At 37.8% G+C, this 26,895-nt stretch overlaps 1 pseudogene; it reads left to right on the top strand.

Annotated features, from left to right (window-relative positions):
• The first annotated feature begins 18,531 nt into the window (after positions 1–18,531).
• Positions 18,532–19,064, top strand: LOC125163710 (heme-binding protein 1-like; annotated as a pseudogene).
• The last annotated feature ends 7,831 nt before the right edge of the window (positions 19,065–26,895 follow it).

Here is a 26,895-nt window from a genome sequence, read left to right as displayed (position 1 = left end):
CATATAAAGGGAGACCTATAAGACTCGTGACTGATCTCTTTTGAAACTTGGCAGGCCAGAAACAATTGGCACGAGATCTTCAATTTGTTGAACAGAAAAAATATGCAGCTGAGAATCCTTTATCCAGCAAGTCTGTCATTTAGAATAGAAGGAGAGATAAAGGTCTTCCCAAACAAACAAAAACTGAAGGAATTCGTCACCACTAAACCAGCCCTACAAGAGATACTAAGGGGGATCCTGTGAGACAAAGTCCCAGAGACATCACTACAAGCATAAAACATACAGACATCACAATGACTCTAAACTCATACCTTTCTATAACACTGAATGTAAATGGATTAAATGTGCCAACCAAAAGACATAGGGTATCAGAATGGATAAAAAAAACAAGACCCATCTCTTTGCTGTCTACAAGAGACTCATCTTAGACCTGAGGACACCTTTAGATTGAGAGTGAGGGGATGGAGAACTATTTATCATGCCACTGGAAGTCAAAAGAAAGCTGGAGTAGCCATACTTATATCAGACAAACTAGACTTTAAAGGCTGTAACAAGAGATGAAGAAAGGCATTATATAATACTCACAGAGTCTATCCATCAGGAGGAGCTAACAATTATAAATGTCTATGCACCGAATATAGGAGCCCCCAAATATATAAAACAATTACTCACAAACATAAGCAACCTTATTGATAAGAATGTGGTCATTGCAGGGAACTTTAATACTCCACTTACAACAATGGATAGATCATCTAGATACACGGTCAATAAAGAAACAAGGGCCCTGAATGATACATTGGATCAAATGGACTTGACAGATACATTTAGAACTCTGCATCCCAAAGCAACAGAATATATATACTTTCTTCTCGAGTGCACATGGAACATTCTCCAAGATAGATCACATTCTGGGTTACAAAACAGCCCTTCCTAAGTATACAAGAATTGAAATTATACCATGCATACTTTCAGACTACAATGCTATGAAGCTTGAAATCAACCACAGGAAAAAGTCTGGAAAACCTCTAAAAGCATGGAGGTTAAAGAACACCCTACTAAAGAATGAGTGGGTCAACCAAGCAATTAGAGAAGAAATTTAAAAATATATGGAAACAAATGAAAATGAAAATACAACAATCCAAACGCTTTGGGATGCAGCAAAGGCAGTCCTGAGAGGAAAATACATTGCAATCCAGGCCTATCTCAAGAAACAAGAAAAATCCCAAATACAAAATCTAACAGCACACCTAAAGGAACTAGAAGCAGAACAGCAAAGGCAGCCTAAGCCCAGCAGAAGAGAAATAAAGATCAGAGCAGAAATAAACAATATAGAATCTAAAAAAAACTGTAGAGCAGATCAATGGAACCAAGAGTTGGTTTTTTGAAAAAATCACCAAATTGATAAACCTCTAGCCAGGCTTCTCAAAAAGAAAAGGGAGATGACCCAAATAGATAAAATCATGAATGAAAATGGAATTATTACAACCAATCCCTCAGAGATACAAACAATTATCAGGGAATACTATGAAAAATTATATGCCAACAAACTGGACAACCTGGAAGAAATGGACAAATTCCTAAACACCCACACGTTTCCAAAACTCAATCAGGAGGAAATAGAAAGCTTGACCAGACCCATAACCAGCGAAGAAATTGAATCAGTCATCAAAAATGTCCCAACAAATAAGAGTCCAGGACCAGTTGGCTTCCCAGGGGAGTTCTATCAGACATTTTAATCAAAGATAATACCTCTCCTTCTCAAGCTATTCCAAAAAATAGAAAGGGATGGAAAACCTCCAGACTCATTCTATGAAGCCAGTATTACTTTGGTTCCTAAACCAGACAGAGACCCAGTAAAAAAGAGAACTACAGGCCAATATCCCTGATGAATATGGATGCAAAAATTCTCAATAAGATACTAGCAAATCGAATTCAACAGCGTATAAAAAGAATTATTCACCATGATCAAGTGGGATTCATTCCTGGGATGCAGAGCTGGTTCAACATTCACAAATCAATCAAAATGATACATCACATTAATAAAAGAAAAGATAAGAACCATATGATCCTGTCAATCGATGCAGAAAAGGGATTTGACAAAATCCAGCACCCTTTCTTAATAAAAACCCTCAAGAAGTCGGGATAGAAGGAACATACTTAAAGATCATAAAAGCCATTTATGAAAAGCCCACAGCTATCATCATCCTCAATGGGGAAAAACTGAGAGCTTTCTCCCTGAGATCAGAAACACGACAGGGATGCCCACTCTCATTGCTGTTGTTTAACATAGTGTTGGAATTTCTAGCATCAGCAATCAGACAACAAAAGGAAATCAAAGGCATCAAAATTGGCAAAGATGAAGTCAAGCTTTCACTTTTTGCAGATGACATGATATTATACATGGAAAATCTGATAGACTCCACCAGAAGTCTGCTAGAACTGATACATGAATTCAGCAAAGTTTCAGGATACAAAATCAATGTACAGAAATCAGTTGCATTCTTATACACTAATGAAGCAACAGAAAGACAAATAAAGAAACTGATCCCATTCACAATTGCACCAAAAAGCATAAATACCTAGGAATAAATCTAACCAAAGATGTACAAGATCTGTATGCTGAAAACTATAGAAAGCTTATGAAGGAAATTGAAGAAGATATAAAGAAATGGAAAAACATTCCCTGCTCATGGATTAGAATAAATATTGTCAAAATGTCAATACTACCCAAAGCTATCTACACATTCAATGCAATCCCAATCAAAATTGCACCAGCATTCTTCTCAAAACTAGAACAAGCAATCCTAAAATTCATATGGAACCACAAAAGGTCCTGAATAGCCAAAGTAATTTTGAAGAAGCCCAAAGCAGGAGGCATCACAATCCCAGACTTTAGCCTCTACTACAAAGCTGTCACCATCAAGACAGCATGGTATTGGCACAAAAACAGACACATAGACCAATGGAATAGAATAGAAACCCCAGAACTAGACCCACAAACGTATGGCCAACCCATCTTTGACAAAGCAGGAAAGAACATCCAATGGAAAAAAGACAGCCTCTTTAACAAATGGTGCTGGGAGAACTGGACAGCAACATGCAGAAGGTTGAAACTAGACCACTTTCTCACACCATTCACAGAAATTAACTCAAAATGGATAAAGGACCTGAATGTGAGACAGGAAACCATCAAAACCCTAGAGGAGAAAGCAGGAAAAGACCTCTCTGACCTCAACTGTAGCAATTTCTTACTTGACACATCCCCAAAGGCAAGGGAATTCAAAGCAAAAATGAATTACTGGGATCTTATGAAGATAAAAAGCTTCTGCACAGCAAAGGAAACAACCAACAAAACTAAAAGGCAACCAACGGAATGGGAAAAGATATTTGCAAATGACATATTGGACAAAGGGCTAGTATCCAAAATCTATAAAGAGCTCACCAAACTCCCCACTTGAAAAACAAATAACCCAGTGAAGAAATGGGCAGAAAACATGAATAGACACTTCTCTAAAGAAGACATCCAGATGGCCAACAGGCACATGAAAAGATGCTCAATGTCGCTCCTCATCAGGGAAATAAATACAAATCAAAACCACACTCAGATATCACCTCATGCCAGTCAGAGTGGCCAAAATGAACAACTCAGGAGACTATAGATGCTGGAGAGGATGTGGAGAAACATGAACCCTCTTGCACTGTTGGTGGGAATGTAAACTGGTGCAGCCACTCTGGTAAACAGTGTGGAGGTTCCTCAAAAAATTAAAAATAGACCTACCCTATGACCCAGCAGTAGCACTGCTAGGAATTTACCTAAGGGATACAGGAGTACTGATGCATAGGGGCACTTGTACCCCAATGTTTATGGCAGCACTCTCAACAATAGCCAAATTGTGGAAAGAGCCTAAATGTCCATCAACTGATGAATGGATAAAGAAATTGTGGTTTATATACACAATGGAGTACTACGTGGCAATGAGAAAGAATGAAATATGGCCCTTTGTAGCAACGTGGATGGAACTGGAGGGTGTGAGGCTAAGTGAAATAAGCCATACAGAGAAAGACAGATACCATATGTTTTCACTCTTATGTGGATCCTGAGAAACAGAAACCCATGGGGGAGGGGAAGAAAAAAAAAGAGGTTAGAGTGGGAGACCCCCAAAGCATAAGAGACTCTTAAAAACGGAGAACAAACTGAGGGTTGATGGGGGGTGGGAGGGAGAGGAGGGCACCTTTTGGGATGAGCACTGGGTGTTGTATGGAAACCGAGTTGACAATAAACTTCATATATTGAAAAAAAATAAAAACCAAAAAAATAAAAATAAAAATAAAATAATGCTAAAAAAAAAGGTCCCACAATCTCTTGTTAACAATATCCATCATAACTAACTAACTTCTGGGCATATTAACAATGTCAATAGCTGATAATTGTCATAAAATTGATTGTATTCATGTGTGACTTACAGTGCATTGTGAGCTTGTAGCATGTAAGTACAGTGTACAATAGGATCCAACAAATATTTTCTCTGAATTATAATTGATAAAAATGATCTATTTAAGATGAGCTAAAACCAACCTCTGATGACAAATGCATAAACAAAAAGCTTAATGCTGGGTCATAGCTTGCTAAGACAAGATAAGATTAAGTTTGGGGTTAAATGGAGAACGGATTTCCAAAATGTGAGGCAGGGCCTCAGAAACTGCTTTATGTACAGATCAATTATTTTCCAAATTGGAAGAACTTTCAAGACCATTGGAGGAGACTTGCATATAATGAGTTTTCAGGAGAGAGAAACTAATGATGGAGTGAACACCTCACAATTTAGGGGTCTTGTCTGTAGGTATTTGAATTTCATCCTTCAAACAGCCAAACAAAGGATGAATAGTCACTGCCACTACATTATTATTTTTGCTATGTGCAGATCTTTATTTTCATTAACTTTCAGGGTCATCATGTTTTGAAATTAGGAGGGAGCAAAGGGACTCACTCCTCCTGCCAAATAACAAATTAGCATCTTACATTGTTTATTAACTGCATCCAATTGCAAATGTCACCAAACAGCTATTAAACAGCAAGTCCTATGCACAAGACTCAATGGTGCATGACACTCTGATTAGGTGCAGTTTTCTCTAAAAGGGTGATTATTCTTAGAAGGAATATTTCATTACCTTTAATCTGAGTCCAGTTTATGCAACCATAACCTGAAGCCTCATAAGGTATGTAACCAAACCTCAGTATAAATCTATCAATGCTGTGGGTTATCTTAATGAACCATCTGTATGATTGAAATGCACTATTCTGAGTTGTGTCAGAGCTTATTAAAACTCTCATCAATTGCATTGTTGAAATTTTAAAAAGGTTCTACTATTTTAATGCATGATTTGTATTACCCTTCACTTGAAACAAAGCGGTGCTCTCTGCAGTTTCCAAGCAACATATCTTTTTCAATTACTATTTAGTATTGAATTCTGGCCCTAGATTTCTAAATCACTTCCCTTCATCACTGTGTGTATAGAGTCTTGCAGAAGAATAAAACTATCCCATTACTTTGCCCAAATCTGCTATATGTCATATGTAAACCTTTTATAAACAAGATAAATGCATTAGGACATTTAAAAATGACTTATCAGTTGAACTTACTTTAAGCAAAGGAAGAATTCAATTTAGTTAAAACTCTATTCAAAAAGAATTTTTACTGGAGTTTTCATCTTATTTAATAAAAAATAGAGTAAGAATTCTGAACTCAACCATATTCACTCTTACATTGTAGACTAAGATAGGATTACAACTACAGAGTAGCAAAAGTTTGACTAAAGCAGGCTCATAAACATGATAATGAAACATATGTTTATCATGTCCTTGGCCTTGATTTAAGCCATTGACATATATAAGTTTTATAATGCTCAAATTAATGCTTAGATAAGTTAGCCACTAGCATTAGTCTCACTTTATAGATGAGGCAGCATTTGAACCAAGATAGTCTGACTTGGAACAATTAAGTAATTGATGTTCCAAAATTGTCATAATTGATAGTCCTACTTCAAGTTAAATCTAATCATCTACCAAAAGAAATTAACAAAGTTTCAACACATCCAAAATTAGTTGTGAGTTTTATAAAGTTACACAGTAACTGATTATTCAAAAAGCAATTAAAATTTCATGATAAACCTTGCAGAGGAAAGCATTAGAAGTAAAATGAGACATTTTATTCCCTGTGCATGGAGTTCCATCCCTACTGTTCCATAACCTACTGTTAACCTATTTCTGTAGAAGTTCCACTGTTTTTTTTTATGTTGCTAGGGCAAATTCCCCTGAAAAAAGAGCGAGGATATGGAAAACACAAAGTAGCTGTTGTTGCCGACAAGAGATTCTCCATTGCTAGAGCCTCTGTGTGTTTCTCTGTAAACCTACATGTTACTTGTATTTTCCAGGCCAGTAAGGAAATCAAGTGGGATAAAATGCATCATTTCATCACATAGCATGTTCTAATTATTTACTTTAACAGATATGGCTTGGTTTCCTCATACACAGTGATTTATAAAGTTCTTAGCTTTCTCGCAAGCGTCGAAAACACATTTTGATTAAGTGACACAATGCAGAGGACAAAAATTGGCTTCTGAAAGATGTTTTTTAATGCTTGGTAGGTTTTCTTGGGTAGTGGAATTTGTACATAATGAGAATATATGCAGGGGTTTTAACAGTTTTGATGTGATTATCCAGCATGATAACAAATTGCTTAGCAACATACAGTTAGCAGTCAAAAAAAATAATAAGTTTACCATGGATATGTAAAAATAGCCCTAGGTGGCTAGATATTTTACATGCACTGCTGTTAGGAGATGTATTCTATGCTCTACTGTTCCAAATCCCAAAATAAATGGGACACTTCTGTTTTTAGCTTTGGTGCCTTAACACCAAGTGTGTAGAGGAGCTCAAGTTCACCACTAACTGTAAATGGAATAAAATATGCCACTCCATTGGTTCCTCCCATAAGTAGCCGTGAATTATTTATTATATGCTTATTATCTCATCATACCAAACAGAATTCAAACAAAATACTAATTAAAGTAGCCCTACGTCGGGCTCTGTGCTGACAGCTCAGAGCCCAGAGCCTGCTTCATGTTCTGTGTCTCCCTCTCTCTCTTCCCCTCCCTTGCTCTTGCCATCTATGTCTCTCAAAAATAAACATTAAAAAATTTAAAAAAAAAATTTAAGTAATTAGAAATACCTTGCCATGTGTCCCCAAACCGTGGCCATGTCTATCTCTTGAAGGAACAGTTCTTTAATCTTTTCATTTTGGTTCACCAATTTATGCAAACCTCAGTGCCTGATACAGAGTGAGCAGAACACCTGAAAGAATGTTGCTGAATAAAGAATTCCTATTGTTTACTGGTCTAACTGACCTGCATGAGCCTACACGGTAGCATAAAGAGGATCAGAACTGCCACTGTTTACACCACTAATGCCCAGATGCAAGACAATACTAGTCAAACCTTGCACGATCCTTTCTGGCCAATGAGAAGGACAGACAAGTGATAGTTTGTATGTGTGCGAGATGTGGAGGGAGGGAAGAATAAGAACAGAAATATCAGCAATAGTCTTCATGAAAATCATTCTCAGTTTGGTTTACTTCCAGATCTGCCATCTTAAATTCCTCTGTCACAGCCAGAGGAATGTTTCTGAAACACAAATTTCATCAGTCTTCTCTTCCCCATAGAAAGTCCTTTAATTTTCTTCCATATTGCAACATTTTAAGCATTCTCCCTCACTACCACCACCCATGTTGTTTATGGTCAAGACATACTAAAGATGATTGTGTCTTTGCAAGAAGAACCAAAACAAAACCACTAGAAAACTCAGACATTAAATATATAAAACTACCATCATCAATAGCTATTCTTACCCATTTTTCCTCCTATTCACCTATAGGAATTATCTTTATATAACGTGTACTCGTTCAGAATTTACTTTTCTATCCATTGATACTACTTTCATCCCTTCTTTGCTCCCTTCTCAGGAACTGGATACACGAAAGGTGCCTGGCCCCTCCTTGTATCTTTCAACTCTTTTGTGCATCCTCCCAATTACTATTTAAACATAATCTGGTACTTTGCATAGAAATTCCTCCCAAAGCCCATGTTCCTTTTTTTTTTTAAATTATTTTTTCAACGTTTATTTATTTTGGGGACAGAGAGAGACAGAGCATGAACGGGGGAGGGGCAGAGAGAGAGGGAGACACAGAATCGGAAACAGGCTCCAGGCTCTGAGCCATCAGCCCAGAGCCTGACGTGGGGCTCAAACTCATGGACCGCGAGATCGTGACCTGGCTGAAGTCGGACACTTAACCGACTGCGCCACCCAGGCGCCCCCCATGTTCCTTTTTTTAAACTACTATTCTCTTCCCTATATTCCACAACTCAACTTATAGGCCAATCAAAATCAATGTGACTGCTCCTGCCGAAGTTACCAATGACTTTACACATGCAAAATCAGGAACTGGATTCTGTTGACTGGTCCATTTTTGAGAGACAGTTACTGCACTTTTCACGGTTTATTTCCCTGATTCTTCCTTCTTTGCACTCTTGTTTTCTCCATTTTTGTTGAAACTTCAAATACAAGAGTTCCTTAGGGCTTTGTCCTATACACTCTTTTCTTTGAAAACTATACTATTCTTGTAAGGAATCACATCGCCTCCTATGGAATAAAAACTAATCTGTATATTGAAGGGTAGCAAAATGTACTACCCCAAACATGCCACTTTTTCATATTGACCATTTTGAGCTGTAAAACCTAAAAACAGCAAATGATGGTCGAGGCTTTCTCTGAACGTCCCTTCCTCAAAATAAATTATCCAAAAGGAACTTAATTGTCATAGATCCCTTTCCTGAGAGTGAGTTATATCAACAAAGGGAGGTTGACTAATCAGAATAGACAAAGTCAACACTATACCCAGACCAGCTTGCCACAAATCATTACCAATTATCACACCTCCCATCTATTCTAAAGACTCACTTATCCTAAAAATCATTGGCTCTCCCCTAAAAGGACCTAACAGCCCTGCATCTCTTTTCCTTGTTAAGATGGTATTTAGCCCTGAATTCTCAAGCCACCTTTTTGAGTTACTCATTTTTCCCTGGTTATCTCCCCACCTATACATGACATACGCGTTAATAAACTCCTGTTTTTCTCTTGCTAATTTGCGTCTTATTAACTGGGGTCTCAGCCAAGAACTCAGGAGAGTAAGAGAAAAATTTTTCTTCCCTTACAATGTCAACAAACTCCAAATTTACTGATAGGTGAGACCTCATTATTGAGTTCTGTGCACACATATCTGACTGCCTATTCAGCATTTCTACTTGGGTAACTCTCAGGCATCTGAAACACAATCTATCCAAACTGAATACCTGATCATCTTCCTTCCTCTTCCCCTCCCCACCCATTTTTCCTCCAGTGTTTCCTTTATCCACTGATAGCCTCATTACTTACTGTTACCCTCATATCCTTGGAGACTGATTCCCTTTCTGTAACCAATCAACACATCTCTAGTTTTTTATCTGATCATACCTCAAAAATCCATTCACTTCTCTCCCTTTGCATTATAACCAAGCCAAGTTAACATTGTTGTCCACATGACTCCATTGGCCTCTAAGGTTGTCTTCCTAGGTGTTCTCTTACTTTGTTCTAACTTTGCCATTGTTTACAGAGAACTTAGAATAACCTTAATTTTTTTTTAATTTTAATTTTGAGAGAGCAAGCAAGCAAGCAGGGGGTGGGGGGCTGGGCAGAGAGAGAGAGAGAGGGAGACAGAATCCAAAGCAGGCTTCATGCTGTCAACGGAGAGCCTGACATGGGGCTTGAACTCATGAACTCTGAGTCCATGACCTGAGCTGAAACCAAGAGTTGAACACTTAACCAACACTCAACCAGAAACCCCAAGAAGGTAGAATAAGCTTAAAAAAAAAATCAAACTTGCACATCTGGATCATGCCAATTCTCTCGTCAATATGCTTTGACTTCCCACTGGTCTCAGTATAACTTTCAAAATATTTAACCTAAGTGACAAAAGCTCACTATATTCACTACTGCCTAGCTCATTAGGTTCAATTTAATGAACTCTTGCAACTGTTTTAGCCACCTGTGTCTCCATTTCTTTACTTAAAAATGAATCCTTTTTTCTCTCCTCTGAACACTGCATGATATCTATCATTCTGTCAGAAAGCTTTCCCTATTTCTTCCAGTCTTGAAAATCTTGAATCACCTTTCATCAGGGCTGAGATTTTATCCTATGCTTCTCGAAAAATATACCTGACTCTCTAGGCTATTTTGAGGGTTCCCTGTTATAGTATCTCATTTTATTTTTTTCATGTGATATTTAGCAAATGCATTAAAATAATTTATGTGATTTTCTGTTGCATGTATGCATAACATACTAGTCATGATTCCATGAAACCAAGAACCTTGTCTTTATTTTTTATCACACTCTGCCAAGTTAATACTAAAGAAAAACCTATGAAATAGATATTGGATCAATTATGCAACCATGTTACTGAGGCATTTTTCTTTAGTTATTCCTCACCTTTAGCAAAAACCAAAGATAAACCAACTACAGAGTTTAATGGAGTTCTTACCAAATTCCCTAGGCCTTCTGTGTCCCAGAGGTTTGAAGACAATATTAATCAATTAGTGTACTGGTGACTCTTCCTATTTAGTGTGCCAAATATCCTATAAGAGGTTATTTTGGGCTTTCAAGATTATCAAGAGATCCTTACAATTTTACCTTGAGAATCCACATTTCGTAAGTTAGATCCCTCATACGATCACATTTGAGCTTTAGATATTTAAATGAATCATCTGAAGTTTGGTTATCACAAGCATCAAGGCCAAATAGGCATTAATTTATTGCATGTTTTATTAAAATACATGAGGTAACCTATAAAAAATGGCAGGGTAGGGGCGCCTGGGTGGCTCAGTCGGTTGAGCGTCTGACTTCGGGTCAGGTCATGATCTCACAGTCCGTGAGTTTGAGCCCCGTGTCAGGCTCTGTGCTGACCGCTCAGAGACTGGAGCCTGTTTCAGATCCTGTGTCTCCCTCTCTCTCTGACCCTCCCCCATTCATGCTCTCTGTCTCAAAAATAAACGTTTAAAAAAAAATTAAAAATGGCAGGGTAAAAAATTCTCTAAAATACTCTTAATCATTTGGGTTTACATTTCCCTCCTTCAACCTATTCATAGAATAATAAGAGGTCATCTTAATTTTTACTTTCAAAAAATTAATAATGCACTTGAATAAAATTCCAGATTAATTTGGCATTTGCTCACAAGTTGCAGATGTTATATTCTATTTATATTCATGTCCCACCAAGAAAATTTAAAACATAAAATAGTAGTTGGTCCTTTTGAAAACCTAAATTATATAAAATTGAAATAACACATTTTAAGAATATTGGATTGGAATTTCATAATTAAGAATACTACTTTTGGGATGCCTGGGTGGCTCAGTTGGTTAAGCATCTCACTCTTGGTTTTGGCTCAGGTCATGATCTCACAGTTCATGAGTTCAAGCCCCACATGGGGCTCCATGCTGACAGTGTGGAGCCTGCTTGTGATTCTCTCACCCACCCCCCTCTGTCCCTGCCCAACTTGCACATGTGCATGCTTTCTCTGAAAATAAAAAATTAAAAAAAAATACTTTCATTTATATTTCTATTAGTGTTTATCTCACAAATTCTAGTTTATATCATAATAACTAGAAAGTCAGTGGAGTGTAAACCACCTTCTTGGTACATTTTAGTCTCTATCTTCATTCAAAATTTTAATAAACTAAGTTAGAATCATTGGCACAATTAAGGTTTCAGTTAAATCTAAACAAAAACTGAACACACAGCAAGGGGCAGGAAGATCGTGCATCAGTCATGTGCTGTTGTAAAACACTGAATTCTTATGTTCATAAACGTATAATATTCAGGTACAGAAATTCAATACATCAAAACCACATACAGGGAATCACAGTACTCTTGACATACATAGAAATAGGTCTGTTTGAAGATATTTAACCACAATTTTATTAGAATTGTGGACTGAATGGCAACCTGTACTGAAAGTTCATGTTTCTACTGAGAGACATGATATGATAGAGTAGGAATGGAATGTAGGCATTAGAAGTCAATGTTTGAAAAGATGTTTTACCCACGTAACTTTTTTGCCTAATCATTCTATTCCTCCAGAGATAGTATAGAATTGACAAATGCAATGTTCTTCTAGGCGTGAAGTATTTTGCTGTATTCATACAGAAATTGTAACCTCACCATTTGATTTCAGTTAGAGACTTTTTAAGCACTGCTTAAAATTCTACAACACAGATAAGCAATTCAAAATGGGACAGAGAAAGATAGAACATGAACGGGGCAGGGTCAGAGAGAGGGTGACACAGAATCTGAAACAGGCTCCAGGCTCTGAGCTGTCAGCACAGAGCCCAACACGGGACTCGAACTCACGGACCGTGAGATCATGACCTGAGCGAAGTCGGCCGCTTAACCGACTGAGCCACCCAGGCACCCCCATTATTACCAATTTGTAGTAGAGCATCACATAAATGACTTTTTGTCCTGATTCCATTCCAGCGCATTCTTCTCATGGGTGCCCAACCTTACTGTGACACAATGCACACAGAAGCAGTGAGGCATGGGGAATGACAGGTACCTAAATGTGAATCCTTCTTTCAAGAGTTTGAGCTCTTTCCACAGGATAAATCACTTAACATCTGAGATAATTATATCTACTTTCAAGCAAGATTATGAAGATTGGAGAGAATATAAATTGACCAGCCGTACTTAGCTCATACTAGATAAAATTGTGAATGTTTTTATTAGGTGGTCCAAAAAAATCCTATATATGTCCTGTAAGAAAGTATCTTTCATCTTTATAAGATGGCCAAGAATTAAAGAACAGAAATATTTGGCAGAATTAGGGAGAATAGAGAATCTTCCTTAGAAAAGCAGTAGAAAAAGAATTTGTATTTAAATAGTGCCTATTTTTCCCTGGTTGCTTTATATATTTTGTATCAAAATTCTACAAAAATATTTTAAAGTAGGTTTTTTGTTTTGTTTTGTTTTTTAGCTCCCGATCTTCCAAAGAGGATATTGTGGCTCTAGGAGCTTAATGCACTTTTCTTCTTGACACCAAATCCCGTGTTCATGCTTCCTTAGGCTGGGCTCTAGAATCTCTATGTATGTTGTCCATAATTCAGGAAACACATTTAGTGGGAAAGCCTAGACCTGCCTTCTAGTGAAGGGCAGAAGACAGGTCTACAGGAGCATGAAACTGAGGGCATTAAGACTTCCTGTCCAAACTTCTGCCAAAGAAGGCTGCTGGTATACAATTGTGGTAACTTCTACAAAATATATTGATATGTATATCTTTGTGTATTTTAGATATACCCACACATTTGTATTTTTAAATATACATATTTTTTACTTCAATATAAACAAAAAAAATCAACATCCAATGTGCACTTACAACAAAGTATTCTGGACCTCGCATTAGGGAGTAAGACAGAGCTCATTAAATTAAATGGCATTTAAGCTTTGACCTGAAAGACAGAAGAATCTAACCAGAACTGCATGGCAATAGAAAAACTGAACTGTGTACAAAACGGTATAGGGGTCAAGGAAGTGTTCACAAATGGCGGAGGAGATTGGGATCCCAGGCAGAGTGTTATTGGAATAATCTGGACAGGGCAAGATGCTTCTAATAGGTTTAGTTTGTTAGTGCAATGGGAAGACTTACTAAAAATACATGAAGTAAATAACTTTACAAGAAAGCAAATGTTAAAATCTCACACCTTAAGTTAATGTTAGTCATAACCCAACTTTTTGCAGGAGTAAAAGTTCTTCTTTATGATTAGAATACTTTAAAGAGAGGTCCTGCTGTGAGAAAAGTTTAATTGGTTGTTTTCTATATTCTGTGAAATGCACTTTTAAGAACTTGCTCCTTGGCAGCAAAATTGGCATTTTGCAATGTGTGTGGAGCCTGTATTATAATGAGACATAGGGACCTTTTCAGGGATAGAGCAACACAGCCTGTTGAACATTTATATTCAGTTTTATAAATAATTAAGAACAGAATTTCCCAGATTAGCTCAAGAGCTTCTTCTCGTCTCTGATTAAGAACTTGTTGGGAGACAGAATAAGGAATGTCACTGAAGTCTGCACTATCTTGATTACTTACAAAATTTAAGTATTTTGTAAGTAATTTAAAGCAATTGTTTAAGGCAATTATTCTTAAAGTGTCATCAACCAACCAGCAGCCTCAATATCACCTGGGAATCCATTAGAAATGAACATTCTTAAATAAAAATAAAAAGGGGGCACCTGGGTTGCTCAGTCAGTTGAGTGACTCTTGATTTCACCTCAGGTCATGTTCCCAAGGTCATGGGATCAAGCTCCACACTGAGCTGCTTAAGATTCTCTTTCTCGGGGCGCCTGGGTGGCGCAGTCGGTTAAGCGTCCGACTTCAGCCAGGTCACGATCTCGCGGTCCGGGAGTTCGAGCCCCGCGTCAGGCTCTGGGCTGATGGCTCAGAGCCTGGAGCCTGTTTCCCGTTCTGTGTCTCCCTCTCTCTCTGCCCCTCCCCCCGTTCATGCTCTGTCTCTCTCTGTCCCAAAAATAAATAAACTTTGAAAAAAAAAATTAAAAAAAAAAAAAAGATTCTCTTTCTCTCTGCCCCTCTCCCCCACTTGCATTCTAAGGTGAAAAAAAAAAATGAAAATTCTGGGGCCCCACCTCAGGTCTACTGAATCAAAATCCTGAGGTAAATCTAGCACTGTGTTTTATAACCCTTCCATGTGATTCCAAAAAACACTTAATTTTGAGAACCAGTACTTAGAACTTCCTCCCACCTTATTACTAATCATCAGGGAAATGCAAATCTAAACTACAATAAAGATATCACCTTACATCAGAATGAGTGGAATCAAAGAAAGAAATAAGTGCAGGTATATATGTAAACTGATGAAGCCACTGTGGAAAGCAGTATCAAGGTTCCCAAAAAAATTAAAAATAGAATTACCATATGATCCAGTAATTCCACTGGTGGGTGTTCATCCACAGAAAAGAATACTAATTCAAAAAGACATATGCACCACTACATTCACTGCAGCATTATTTACAATAGCTAAAATATGGAAGCAACTCAAGTGTCCATCCGTAAGTGGATAAAGAGGTGGTATATATACCATGGAAAATTACTCAGCCATAAAAAATGCAATCTTGCCATTTGTAACAACATGTATGAGCTGGAGGGGAGTGCTAAGTGAAGTCAAGGAAAGATAAACAACATGATTTCACTTAAAAATGGACAAAAAAAAGACTCAGAGAACTGGTAGTTGCCAAAGAGAAGGGGGGAAATAAAGTAGGGGGATGGGTGAAATAAAGGGGATTAAGAGGAGATCCTGGGTGGCTCAGTCGGTAAGCGTCCGACTTCAGCTCAGGTCATGATCTCACAGTTTGTGAGTTTGAGCCCCGCATCGGGCTCTGGGCTGACAGCTCAGAGCCTGGAGCCTGCTTCAGATTCTGTGTCTCCCTCTCTCTCTCTCTCAAAAAGAAATAAACATTAAAAAAAAATAAAGGGGATTAAGAGCAACAAACTTCAAGTTATAAATCATGGAGATATAAGGTACAGCATGGAGAATTAGTGATAATATTGTAACATTGTATGGTGAGTATACTCATTGTGGTAAACACTGAATAATGTATAGAATTGTTTGATCAATACATTATATACAACTAACGTTGTATGTTAGGTTAAAGTAGAATTTTTTTTTTTTACCTATTAGTTGGAAACTGCATAAAAGAAATCACACATATCCAAGGACCACTCAAATGCATGTAGTCCCATCTCTGTATGGTTTTTGTACATTATCAACATCAGTAGTCTGCACATTACATTCTTTCTCTTAATACAATGTGAATCAGTAATCATGCTCCCCTTATCCCACTCCAGCATTACCTCCTCTGATTTTGTCAACTCCTGGCTATCTGGCTTCCACCCCAGAGACTACTTCTCTTTGGTAATTCCTGTGAGCTCCTCACTTAATGCGTCTTAAAAATTGCATGCCTGCTTATTATCTATGTCCTACTAGAATTTAATTGCTTGCTACTAGGTGATTTTACTGTGTTGTTCACTATTCTATTTGTAGCAGTTGGAAAAGTACCTGGCAGAGATTACTTGCTCAACAAAATGTTTTAAATGGCAAAGAAAATAACTTGCTTTCAATTCCTCGGGTACTCTACAAGGTTAACACACTTGATTAACATCAGTATTCAAAATCATGAAATCTCCACCATGGACTTCAATAGTACTTCGGTGTCTGGCTCTCTCTATATGGTTCTCAGTCTTCTGTTTTCATTATCCCTTGCTGGAGATTCTTTTTCTCTTTGTTTTGCAACCTTATCCATTCATAGAGGCACAAAATGATGTTAATTCAAGAAGGCAAATTTTGAAATCAGATCCTATGCGAATTACATGCTATAAGCCTTGCTTATCTCATCTGTAAATTGGCGTCCTGATATTATTTATCCTGTGGTATTTTGAATACTAGATGAAATTGCAAATTATAGCAACTAACCCTTACTACGTTTTGTCATTGTTCCTCTGCAAATAATGGAAATCACTAACCTCCAACTTTTAACTTTTTCAGATCTACATTTTCAACTTCCTGATGGCCAATACAGATTTTTTAACTTTCTATTCAACTTGTTACCACCACACTGATTAGTTTTCCTCTTCTTTCAGATGACTTGGGAACCCTTGGCTCAACTGCTCACTTCTCATCTTCAACATCCAGTCAATCAGCTGTATTTAGTTTTAAGTTACATGATCATCTTTTCATGTCCAACCACCCCCCAATTTTTCCCATTTCCATCATGACCTCACTGGTGTAAGATCTGGAGATGTGCCCTTTACAACCGTCAGGAAAGCAAATGCTTCATGAATTCCCTCCAGAATCCCTTATTCCACCAATCTGCAGCCAGAATGTTTCTTTAAAACACAAATATATTGAGACCATCAATTGCCTTCTCATGGTCCTCAGAAAAAAATGAATGTAATTACTACTTCAGTCCAGTAATCTCAAGCTGGTTTAGCACAATCCCAGCCCTCTAATGTACAGAGAATATATATTACTCCATAAAGCATGCTAGAGATCTTGAGGGCACATACACACTAGGTTGGCCACAAAAGGCATCCAACAATGCTTATGCACATCCCATCTCCTGGATACAAGTGAGAAGGCCCCATATGGTCCCGAACAGATATCCTGAGTGCTTAAGGTGGCCTCATGCAAATGAATATATTTTCTAAGCCCCATACTACACCTGAAACCCATTTTTACCATACTGTTAACTATCTAGAATTTAAATAACAACACCTAAAAAAGAGAAATTCATAACATGATCTACAGCATCCTTCTTTGTCTAGCCCTTACCAGTCTCTTCAGTCTCCTCTAATACCATGAGCCCTCTTACTGTCTTCTGAAGTCACTACTGAACCTAAACCAGTTTCTCATACTTGCCAAGCCCTGTCCTGCCACTGGAGTTGGGCAGGCTATTGGTACAGTTTGAAATACCCTTCTTTTCTTTCTCCACCTCAGTTAACCCTCACTGCTCCTTCTCAGCTGCAGCCATTACTCTCCTCTCCTTGACAGGGTAAAATAATTCACTATATAACACTTTAATAGCACTATATTCTTAGGTGCAAGATTTATCGTAAGCATTCCATAAAAGTTAATGAAACCAGAATTAGTAAATACTTTAATAAATTATTTTTGTAGGGTCTGTGGTCTAAATTTGCAATCGTTTATGGGTCGCCCCCCACCCCAACTATTGCTGATCTGCCAAGAATGAACGTTTCATTTTTTTTTTACTCTAACAAACTTCATGACTCAAATTTCTTCCCTAGACAGTTTTATATTTCCTGCTAAATCTGATGTTAAATTCTGAAATGTCAAATATGGTTAAGTTCCTTCCCTGCTCAAAATCCTTCATTTGTTCTTCATATGCGTAAGGAATAGATACAAGTGTCTTAGTATGATAAGGTTCTTGCTAGTCTGAACTCTATCTTTCCCGTATTTACCAACTTACACTATCTCCAACAAAGTACCTTCAGAATTACCTGAATCAACATATCTGCTTTACCTGATATATACTTCAAGCTCCCATGGGTTAAAGCATATGTACAATAAAAGCTGAAAATCCACTGGACTTGATACAGGCCAGAATTAAAGAGCTAAACAGTCTGGGCAGACATAATTTCCCTTCACGTCTCAGGGAGAATTTCCCTCCTAGATACATGTTTGACCACCCCACATTTGCTTCTCTATGTATTTTCTCTTAATATCTGTTCTCGTTTTTAAGTAATATGGTTTTACTGGAAAACATGTTGTAAATAAGTGCTATTGGTTGTAGTATGCATCGTTATAGTACCTTAGAAACCAGTCAGAAAAAAAAGAGTGCCACAGCCACATTATGCTGAACATGGTCAAGAACTTGCCGTTTCAGACTGTTGGCAAGGAAGAAGTCTCCTATGAAGATGCAACCTGTGAAGGCAGGCGGTTTGCCACAGTGGAACTGAGAGATAAGCCTGTGGATGAGGCTCTATGGAAAGCATTGCCCAAAGCCATGAAGTACATGGGAGGCCCCCAGGACAAGGGAATCGGGATGGGGATGACAGTTCCTATCTCCTTTGTTGTATTTCTCAGTGAGGATGGTTCCCTACAGAAGAAATTTAAGAAGTCTGGTTCTGGATTCCAAACCACTTTCAGAGCCACCTGCCAGTTTGCATCGATGAAAGCATTAAGATGGAGAGGGAACACATCTATTCCCTGCAGTTTGGTGGCTACACCGAGCAAGCAGACTGCACAGCTCACGCCGCCCAGCTACGGACCACCTTGGAGGGCACAGCCACGTGCCAGAGTGACATCTACTTTTGCACTGGGTAGGACTCTCCCACGAAGCCATATGGGCATCACAATGAGGTCTGGCTGGTGAAAGCACGAATAATTCACTGACCCAGAACTTCCTGGATGTGTGCTTCTGTGTCCACTTCCTCGGGGGAGGAGGAGGAAGCAAAGTTTGCAACTATATCTCCAGCTTAACCAAGTCTTCTTCAAAGCTGGTTAGAGTTAGTTGTCTGAAATGAGCATAGTCCATCTATGCTCTCCTTCTTGTGGTGGGTAATACAGCCAAGATAGGCAGCATCCCTCTGACCAGAAAAAATCCAGCAACATTTTTCCAGCTAGCTGGTTCACTAAAAATGGATGTTTTAAAAATTACTGAACGTGTATTTTTGTCATTGAGGGAAAAATGTGGTTTGTGCATGATCTTTCATCTGTGATTCTTATAAGGCCTTTGTCTAAAAACAAACAAGATCTTTGACTTAAAAAGAAAAAAAGAATTGGATATTTTCCTTGTAGGGACAACTGGATATGATGGAGTAGTTCAAAGCACTTCTGCAATATTTAACTCAGTGTTATATGCAACACTGTTAAGACCTAAAGGAAGATTATAAAGGTGATTATACACAAAATACTGTCCTCAAGAAGCTTCGTGTCTCCTGAGGTTCCAGAAGAAGCAGGCATAGGATTGTATTCAACACAAGGTGCACAGTGTAATGTGCCAAAAGTTCTATAAAAACTAAGTGCTTTGGCAGTGCCTGAAATGGAAAGAAGATTAATTTTTACTGAGATGACTGGATCTGACTTAATGATGTAAGTGACATTTGACCTGAGTCGAAGACAGTGGAAGATTTGATTAGCCAGAAACAGGGAAAGAGGTCACCCCAGGCTAAGGGAGAAATAGGAGGTGGAGCAGTGTCCACAGGGCGTGACCTCTTTGGAGAAAGGCAGCTAGAACAGAGCTGAGGTTCACATAGGTCTTCTGTAAGAAAAGTGATTCATATGGCAGATGAGGTTCGAAGGACAGATTGGGGTCAGACTGTGAAGTCACAGATACCATGTAAAGAAATTTTTATGACCACAGCAAGGGACAATAAGAAACAACATTTTTTTTTGTTATTCTTTTAAAATGATCAGGATTTAGTTGTAGCTATTCTACCATCTCTAGGACATTAGGAAACACAAACCGTTTTAGCCTCAATCTCCTATACAATAAAATGATACCTATTAACTATGTGGTGTGTTTTTTGTTTTTTGTAATTTACTCTATGCCAGGCTTTGTTCTGGAGCTGGTGATATAGCAGTGAAAGAAAAAAAACCTCCATACTTGTATGCACATTAAATTTTTGAGGAAAATCAAGTAATAAACCCATACACAGTATGTGACATGGAGAGAAATTCCACAAAGGGAACGACAGCAGAATTGGGGGGTGGGTAGAATGATGGAGGCCATGATTTTAAATAAGGTGTTAGGATAGGTCTGAAGAGATTGCTGATCAGGTTCCCAAGTGGTTTTGTGGTGTTCAGAGTCCAGGCAGACGAGACAGCAAGTGCAAACCAGCTGAGAACAAAGTGTGCAGCAGTAAAGTGGTCGAATTTCAGCTATTTGGAAGGTACAGGCTACAGTATTTTCATACAGATCAAATGTGAGATGTGAAAAGTAGTCTGGGATGACTGATGGGTTTTTGGCCTGAGCATCCAAAGAAACGAAGGTGTCCACTGAACGCACACTTGACTCAAAGGTGTCAGAACACAGGAGGAGGAACTGGTGAGGAATAGAATCCGGAGTTTTATTGGAGGCTCTTTAGACATACACATGGAGATTTCAATCTGTCTTACTCGCCGTTTCTCTGGACTGATCTCATACTCTGTCAAGCTCATATACCATCTGTGCACTCACTGATGGTTCCTAATGTGTGTACCCAACTTTAACTTTACCTTGAACTAAAGATACTCATCTTTTAAGTTTGGGAGTGTAGGAGATCAGTCCCAGAGAAACAGAACAGAAAATAAGACTGAGTACAGAACCTCTGAGTTTTATCATGCATTAGTGTTGAGACAATGAGGGTCTCATTGACTTCTCAAGGTGACTTCCTCAGGGCCACCTGAGGAAGAATGGTGAGGAAGAAATAAAGAGTATTCTGGAAGGAAGGTAGAGAAAGCACATCAAGAAGGAAGGAGTGATCAATGAGGGCATGTGCAACCAATAACTCAAAGAATAACTCAAGGAAAACTCAGAACTTACTAGATTGAACAATATGGAGGCCTTGGTGAAAGCAATCAGGGCAGTTTGAGGAAGAATGGTAATATGGTAGGCTTAAAATCTTTCCTACTAAAAGTTCCTTATACCATAAGACTTTAGTAAAACACCCAAAATATTAACAAAAAAATTTATCTTTTTAAACATTAAAAAACTTTTTTAAACATTGAAGAATGTGAAGGAAATTTTTGAAGGCCAAACCAAAAAAAACAGAAAGGGAATTATTATTTCTATGACATTCTGTCACATAGCAAACAGCATACCAAGCCTAAAATTATTTTTATTTGCCAATAGCATTATTTGTAACTGCCAAAAACAGATAGGAAGAACAAAAAATCTAGGCCATAAAATTGTCTGGAGCTGGATTAAAGACCCTAACATCACACTGGGAATCTAGCAGAGAGCTAAATCGTCAATGAAAAGGTGATGTAAGACACGTGCGCATGCATGCGCGCGCCCGCACACACACACAAAAAAAACACTTATTTGTTACAAATTTGGCTCTAGTCAAGAGAAAATATACTTACTAAGTACTTTTAGATCACAAGTCTTAGTTCACACGTTTTGAGACCTAAATACATTCTTCAGAGTTTCTATCCTCAGTCTTACTTGGTTTCTAATTAAATCCTCAATTGGAAATGTTTTCAAATATCCAGAAACAAATATAATTTTTTTCCTACAGGAATTATGCTCATCTGGGGCCACAAAGAATTCTTGTAAATTTCCAAATACAAAAAAATAAAGAAACAGATAAGGGAAAAAGACACCATAAATGAAAGTCAGCCAAAACAAAACAAAACAAAACACAAAACAAAACGAGAGTGGAGATGCTATCCTATGGGATGTTTAGAGAAATTCTCACAGTAAGGCAGCTTTCCACCCAGGCTTCAGACTAAATATTTTATTTGGGCCTATTATCCAGTTTAATTTTTTTCTTCGGCTACATAAAATCTTTTAAACTCTTAGATTGAGTATTCAAGTTCAGTTATTACACTTCACAACTTTATAAGTATAACCCATTTGATTTCTAACTTTTTTTTTTGAGAGAGAGACAGAGATTAAACACATGAACAGGGGAGAGGGAGAGGAGACAGAGAATCCCAAGCAACCTCCATGCAGATACTGACACGGGGCTTGATCTCACAACTGTGAGACTATGACCTGAGGTGAAATCAAGTCAGCTCAACTGACTGAGCCACCCAGGTGACGACCTTTAACCCATTTGACTTAAAAAATTTTTTACTTCTGTAAAATTCTCTCAAAGTATTTTCTGTTTTCTCAAAAATTTTTAACATTTTAATGAATTACTAATAGTGTCTTATTAAACCAATCTTGATCTTCAGGTATCTTTGTTGTGTTTTTATTTTTGGCTTTTGATATCCATCTTTACCTGTGGATATTCCAGGTAAGTTTGATTTAATTCCAGATGTGTTTAAAATACTGCAGAGAAATTTTAAAGACCTGAGTCATCTTCTCTAAAGGGAATTTTTGTTTTTAATATGCATTTAGGGGAGGGGCAAATGTCAATCTGAGTAAAGTTAATTTGTAGCTAGGCTCATCTATTTGTTATTCCTTCTCTTCCTCACATTCTCTACCACATTCAAAGTATTTACCAAGACCTCTCATCTTAGCTCTGCAATCCAGTTTTGTTCCTTATTCTTGTAGGATGCTCTCAAGATTTCAGCCACTAAACCTCCCATTTTCCATACCCCACCTAACTTCTCAAACTTATGACTCCTGATTAATGCCTATAAGGCAGGCCTAGAATATTAGGTTCACTGTTCTTAAAGAACACTCTCCCTTGTTAACATTTGAATTTCTTCACACATTACTTTAAAATGTTTCTATATTTTTTGTGTTTTTCTTCTCTGTAAAGGAACTGCTCTAAAATATAAGCCAGATAGGAAACGATCAAAATCCTAGAGGAGAACACAGGCAACAACTTCTTATTAGGAATGTCTCCAGAGTCAAGAGAAACAAAAGCAAAATGAACTATTGGGACTTCATCAAGATAAAAGGCTTCTGCAAAGGAAACTATCAACTAAAAGTCTATAGAATGGAAGAAGTTATTTGCAAATTACATATCTGATCAAGGGTTAGTATTCAAAATCTATAAAGTATTAATCAAACTCAATACCCCAAAAACAAATGACCCAGTTAAGAAATGGGCAGAAGAGGGGCGCCTGGGTGGCTCAATCAGTTGAGCACCCAACTTCGGCTTAAGTCATCATCTTGCAGTGAGTTCGAGCCCTGCATTGGGCTCTGTGCTGACAGCCTGGAGCCTGTTTCAGATTCTGTGTCTCCCTCTCTCTCTGCCCCTCCCCCACTCAGGCTCTGTCAAAAATAAACAGAAAAAAATTTAAGAAATGGGCAGAAGACATGAATACACATTTTTCCAAAGACAACATCCAGACGCCAACAGACACAGGAAAAGATGAACATCACTCATCATCAGGAAGATGCAAATCAAAACCACGATGAGATAACACCTTACACTTGTCAAGATGGCTAAAATTAACAACTCAGGAAACAACAGATGTTGGTGAGGATACAGAGAAACGGGAACCCTCTTACACTGTTAGTGGCAATTCAAAGTGGTACAGCCACTCTGGAGAACAGTATGGAGGTTCCTCAAAAAGTTAAAAGTAGAACTATCCTATGATCCAGCAATTGCACTATTAGGTATTTACTGTAAAGATCTAAAAATACTGATTCAAAGGACACACACACCCGAATGTTTATAGCAGCATTATCAACAATAGCCAAGTCATGGAAAGACCCCAAATGTCCATCAATTGATGAATGGATAAAGAAAAAATAGCATATACACAATGGATTACTCAACCATCAAAAATTGTGAAATTCAGCCATTTGCAACAACATGGAGAGTATTATATGCTCAGAAAAACAAATGAGAAAAACACATTGTTTCACTAACATGTAATTTAAGAAACAGATGAACATAGGAAAAGGGAGGAAAAAAAAAGCAAATCATAAGAGACTCAACTATAGAGAACAAATTGAGGGTTTCTGGAGGGAAGGTGGGTAGGGAATAGGTGATGGATATTAAGGATGGCACTTTTTGTGTTGAGCACCGGGTGTTATAACTAAGTGATTAATCACTAAATTCTACTCCTGAACCGAAAACAAATGAAAAATAAAAAGAAACAAAACAAGTAAAAAAAAATAAGCCAGTCAATTCATTGTATTATTTTTATGCGGGACACACACATATTAGTACTACATAATCTGTAACATGGATCCTGTATTTTAACAGGAAAAAGGTGGAGAGTTTAAAAAAAAAAAAAAAGGGAAGCAGCAAGTACAGACAAGGTTTATTTCACTTCAAAGGGGAAATTGAGAACTTGGACATTGCGTACAAGGATTTAAAACAGAAAGAGCCTCTTTTAAGACACGGTCTACAATCCAGAACGTCTCCATGCTGACATGGGGTGGTATGAAGATTGCATTAATCATGTAAAAAACAAAGCAAACCATGAATATTTTTTTTTAACGTTTATTTTTGAGGCAGAGAGAGACAGAGCATGAATGGGTGATGGTCAGAGACAGGGAGACACAGAATCTGAAACCGGCTCCAGGCTCTGAGCTGTCAGCACAGAGCCCGACCCAGGGCTCGAACTCACAGACTGTAAGATCATGACCTGAGCCGAAGTCGGACGCTTAACCGACTGAGCCACCCAGGCGCCCCAAACCATGAATACTTATAACAAGAGAATGTATTTAAGTTTCTTTCTAGCCTTATTATTTAAAAATTCTAGTTGTAGGGAGAAGAGATGGTAAGGAAAGCAGGAAAAGGGTCTTGGAAAATAGAAAGATGAGGGGAGGGAAAGTGGGGAGTTTATAACAATTCTTGGATTTCTAAGCTCCATAACTGAAAGGAAAGCAAGACAGCCCTTTATGTATTAGAAAAGGTAATGTCAGTTTACTATATTATTAATACTTAGTTCCAGGTCCCAATAAGGAAAGTAATAGTCTGCTTGGGAAATTACTTTGATATGGTGTGTAAGTTGGTATTGATGTCCATCATACCTACGATTATCCTATGCTATGGCAATATGGTAATTTTAACGGGCAGGCTGCTAGATAAACTTACATTCTACTTGAATTCAATAATACCACTTAATCCTGAGCTATTTAAGGGTCAGCTAAAAGCAAAATACTTTTGCCATACTTAAGTGTCCTAATTTCTTTCTCTTAAAGAGTACAATTATCCAAAATTGGTGTTCAGATAGAGAACAGACAGCAAAATAGACAAAATGCACATAATCCACAGGGGATGCTATCTCACTGGGATTGCTAGTTTGCATTAACTTGGTAAATTTGGATTCCAAGAGCAATGCAGCTCTGCCTGAATTGGGGAATATTTGTCAGTTAATTATTCAATGCTGTTCTGAATAGTCCCCTAGGTATAAAACTGGAACCTCTGTCAGAGAGAAAGTAGTTATGAAAATATGAGAAATTATGGGAGGATAAATTACATTTCACCTGACATTAAACTGTTGATCAACTATCAATACTAATGTTTTCCTAAAGGGTAGAAAACCTTACAATAAAGAATGTTTTTAAGAAAAATTACCTTACTATAAAATGTGCCATATCCCATTTGTGTTTCACTGTATTCTAGAGCTATCAGTCTTATGAAGCAATAAATTTCTGTTGTATACTCCATGAGCTCCTGTGATAACATTTTATATTGCTTGTCTGCTGCCTGAAGGAGGAGGGTAAAATATTATTTCAAGGTGCATTTTGCATCCAAGGAGACTAGACCTGTTTATTACAGTAGTCCTATTTGTTACTCTAGGGCAATGGTTATTAGATATGAAGCAAAATGAGAAGGATTGGTTTCTCTTCCCCAAGGAAAGGGGAGACGAAGACACGAAAGAAGGAAAAATGGGAGGGGAAGATAAACCAGTGAAATCTTGGGAGGTGGACACTAAGTGGGCGATTGTCTATTGAGGCAATCTGTCCCTTGAGAGGTGACTGGCTGAAATGCTTTAATATCAACAAGCAATATTAAATACTTGCTCTGAGACAAGGGCTGTAATTCTAACCATGTCACCCTCAAATATTCACTATTCCTACAGACATGGTGGTTTTGTTCATGTGGCCCAGGAGGAGGTGGTTAGGTGACATGTTTGATGTTCAGGTTTGAGTTGTGTTTTCTCAAAACTCATAGGTTGAAGTTCTAACCCCTAGCACTTCATAAAGTAACCTGATTTATTAAGAGGGTCATTGCAGATATGATTAAGTAGGGTAAGCCTCTAATCCAGTATGTCTGGCATGAAGACACCTATAGAGAGAAGAGGATATTAAGATAGAAAAAGAACACCATCTGCAAAGAACACCCAAAATTGCTAGCAGTTTACCAGAAGCTGGAAGACAGGCATGGAACAAATTTTCCCCCAAAAACTCTGGAAAGGAACCAATCCTCACACAATTTGATCTTAGACTTTTAGCCTCCCAAACTGTGACACAATAAATTCTACCAACTACCCAGTTGGTGATACTTTGTTATTGTAATGCTAGCACACTATTTTTTTTAACATGGTGAAAAAAAATAAGCATGAAAGGAATCTGTTCTTCAGAAGTGGAATCACCTGGTAATTTCAGGTGCTCTAACAGATGGGATTTGATGTGTAAAATTTCATTGGGGGAAAGGCCTAT

The sequence above is a fragment of the Prionailurus viverrinus genome, chromosome A1, assembly GCF_022837055.1.
Source record: "Prionailurus viverrinus isolate Anna chromosome A1, UM_Priviv_1.0, whole genome shotgun sequence".
NCBI classification, from domain to species: domain Eukaryota; kingdom Metazoa; phylum Chordata; class Mammalia; order Carnivora; family Felidae; genus Prionailurus; species Prionailurus viverrinus.
Note: the sequence above shows the minus strand (reverse complement) of the source record. Positions and strands in the feature narration are given on the sequence as shown.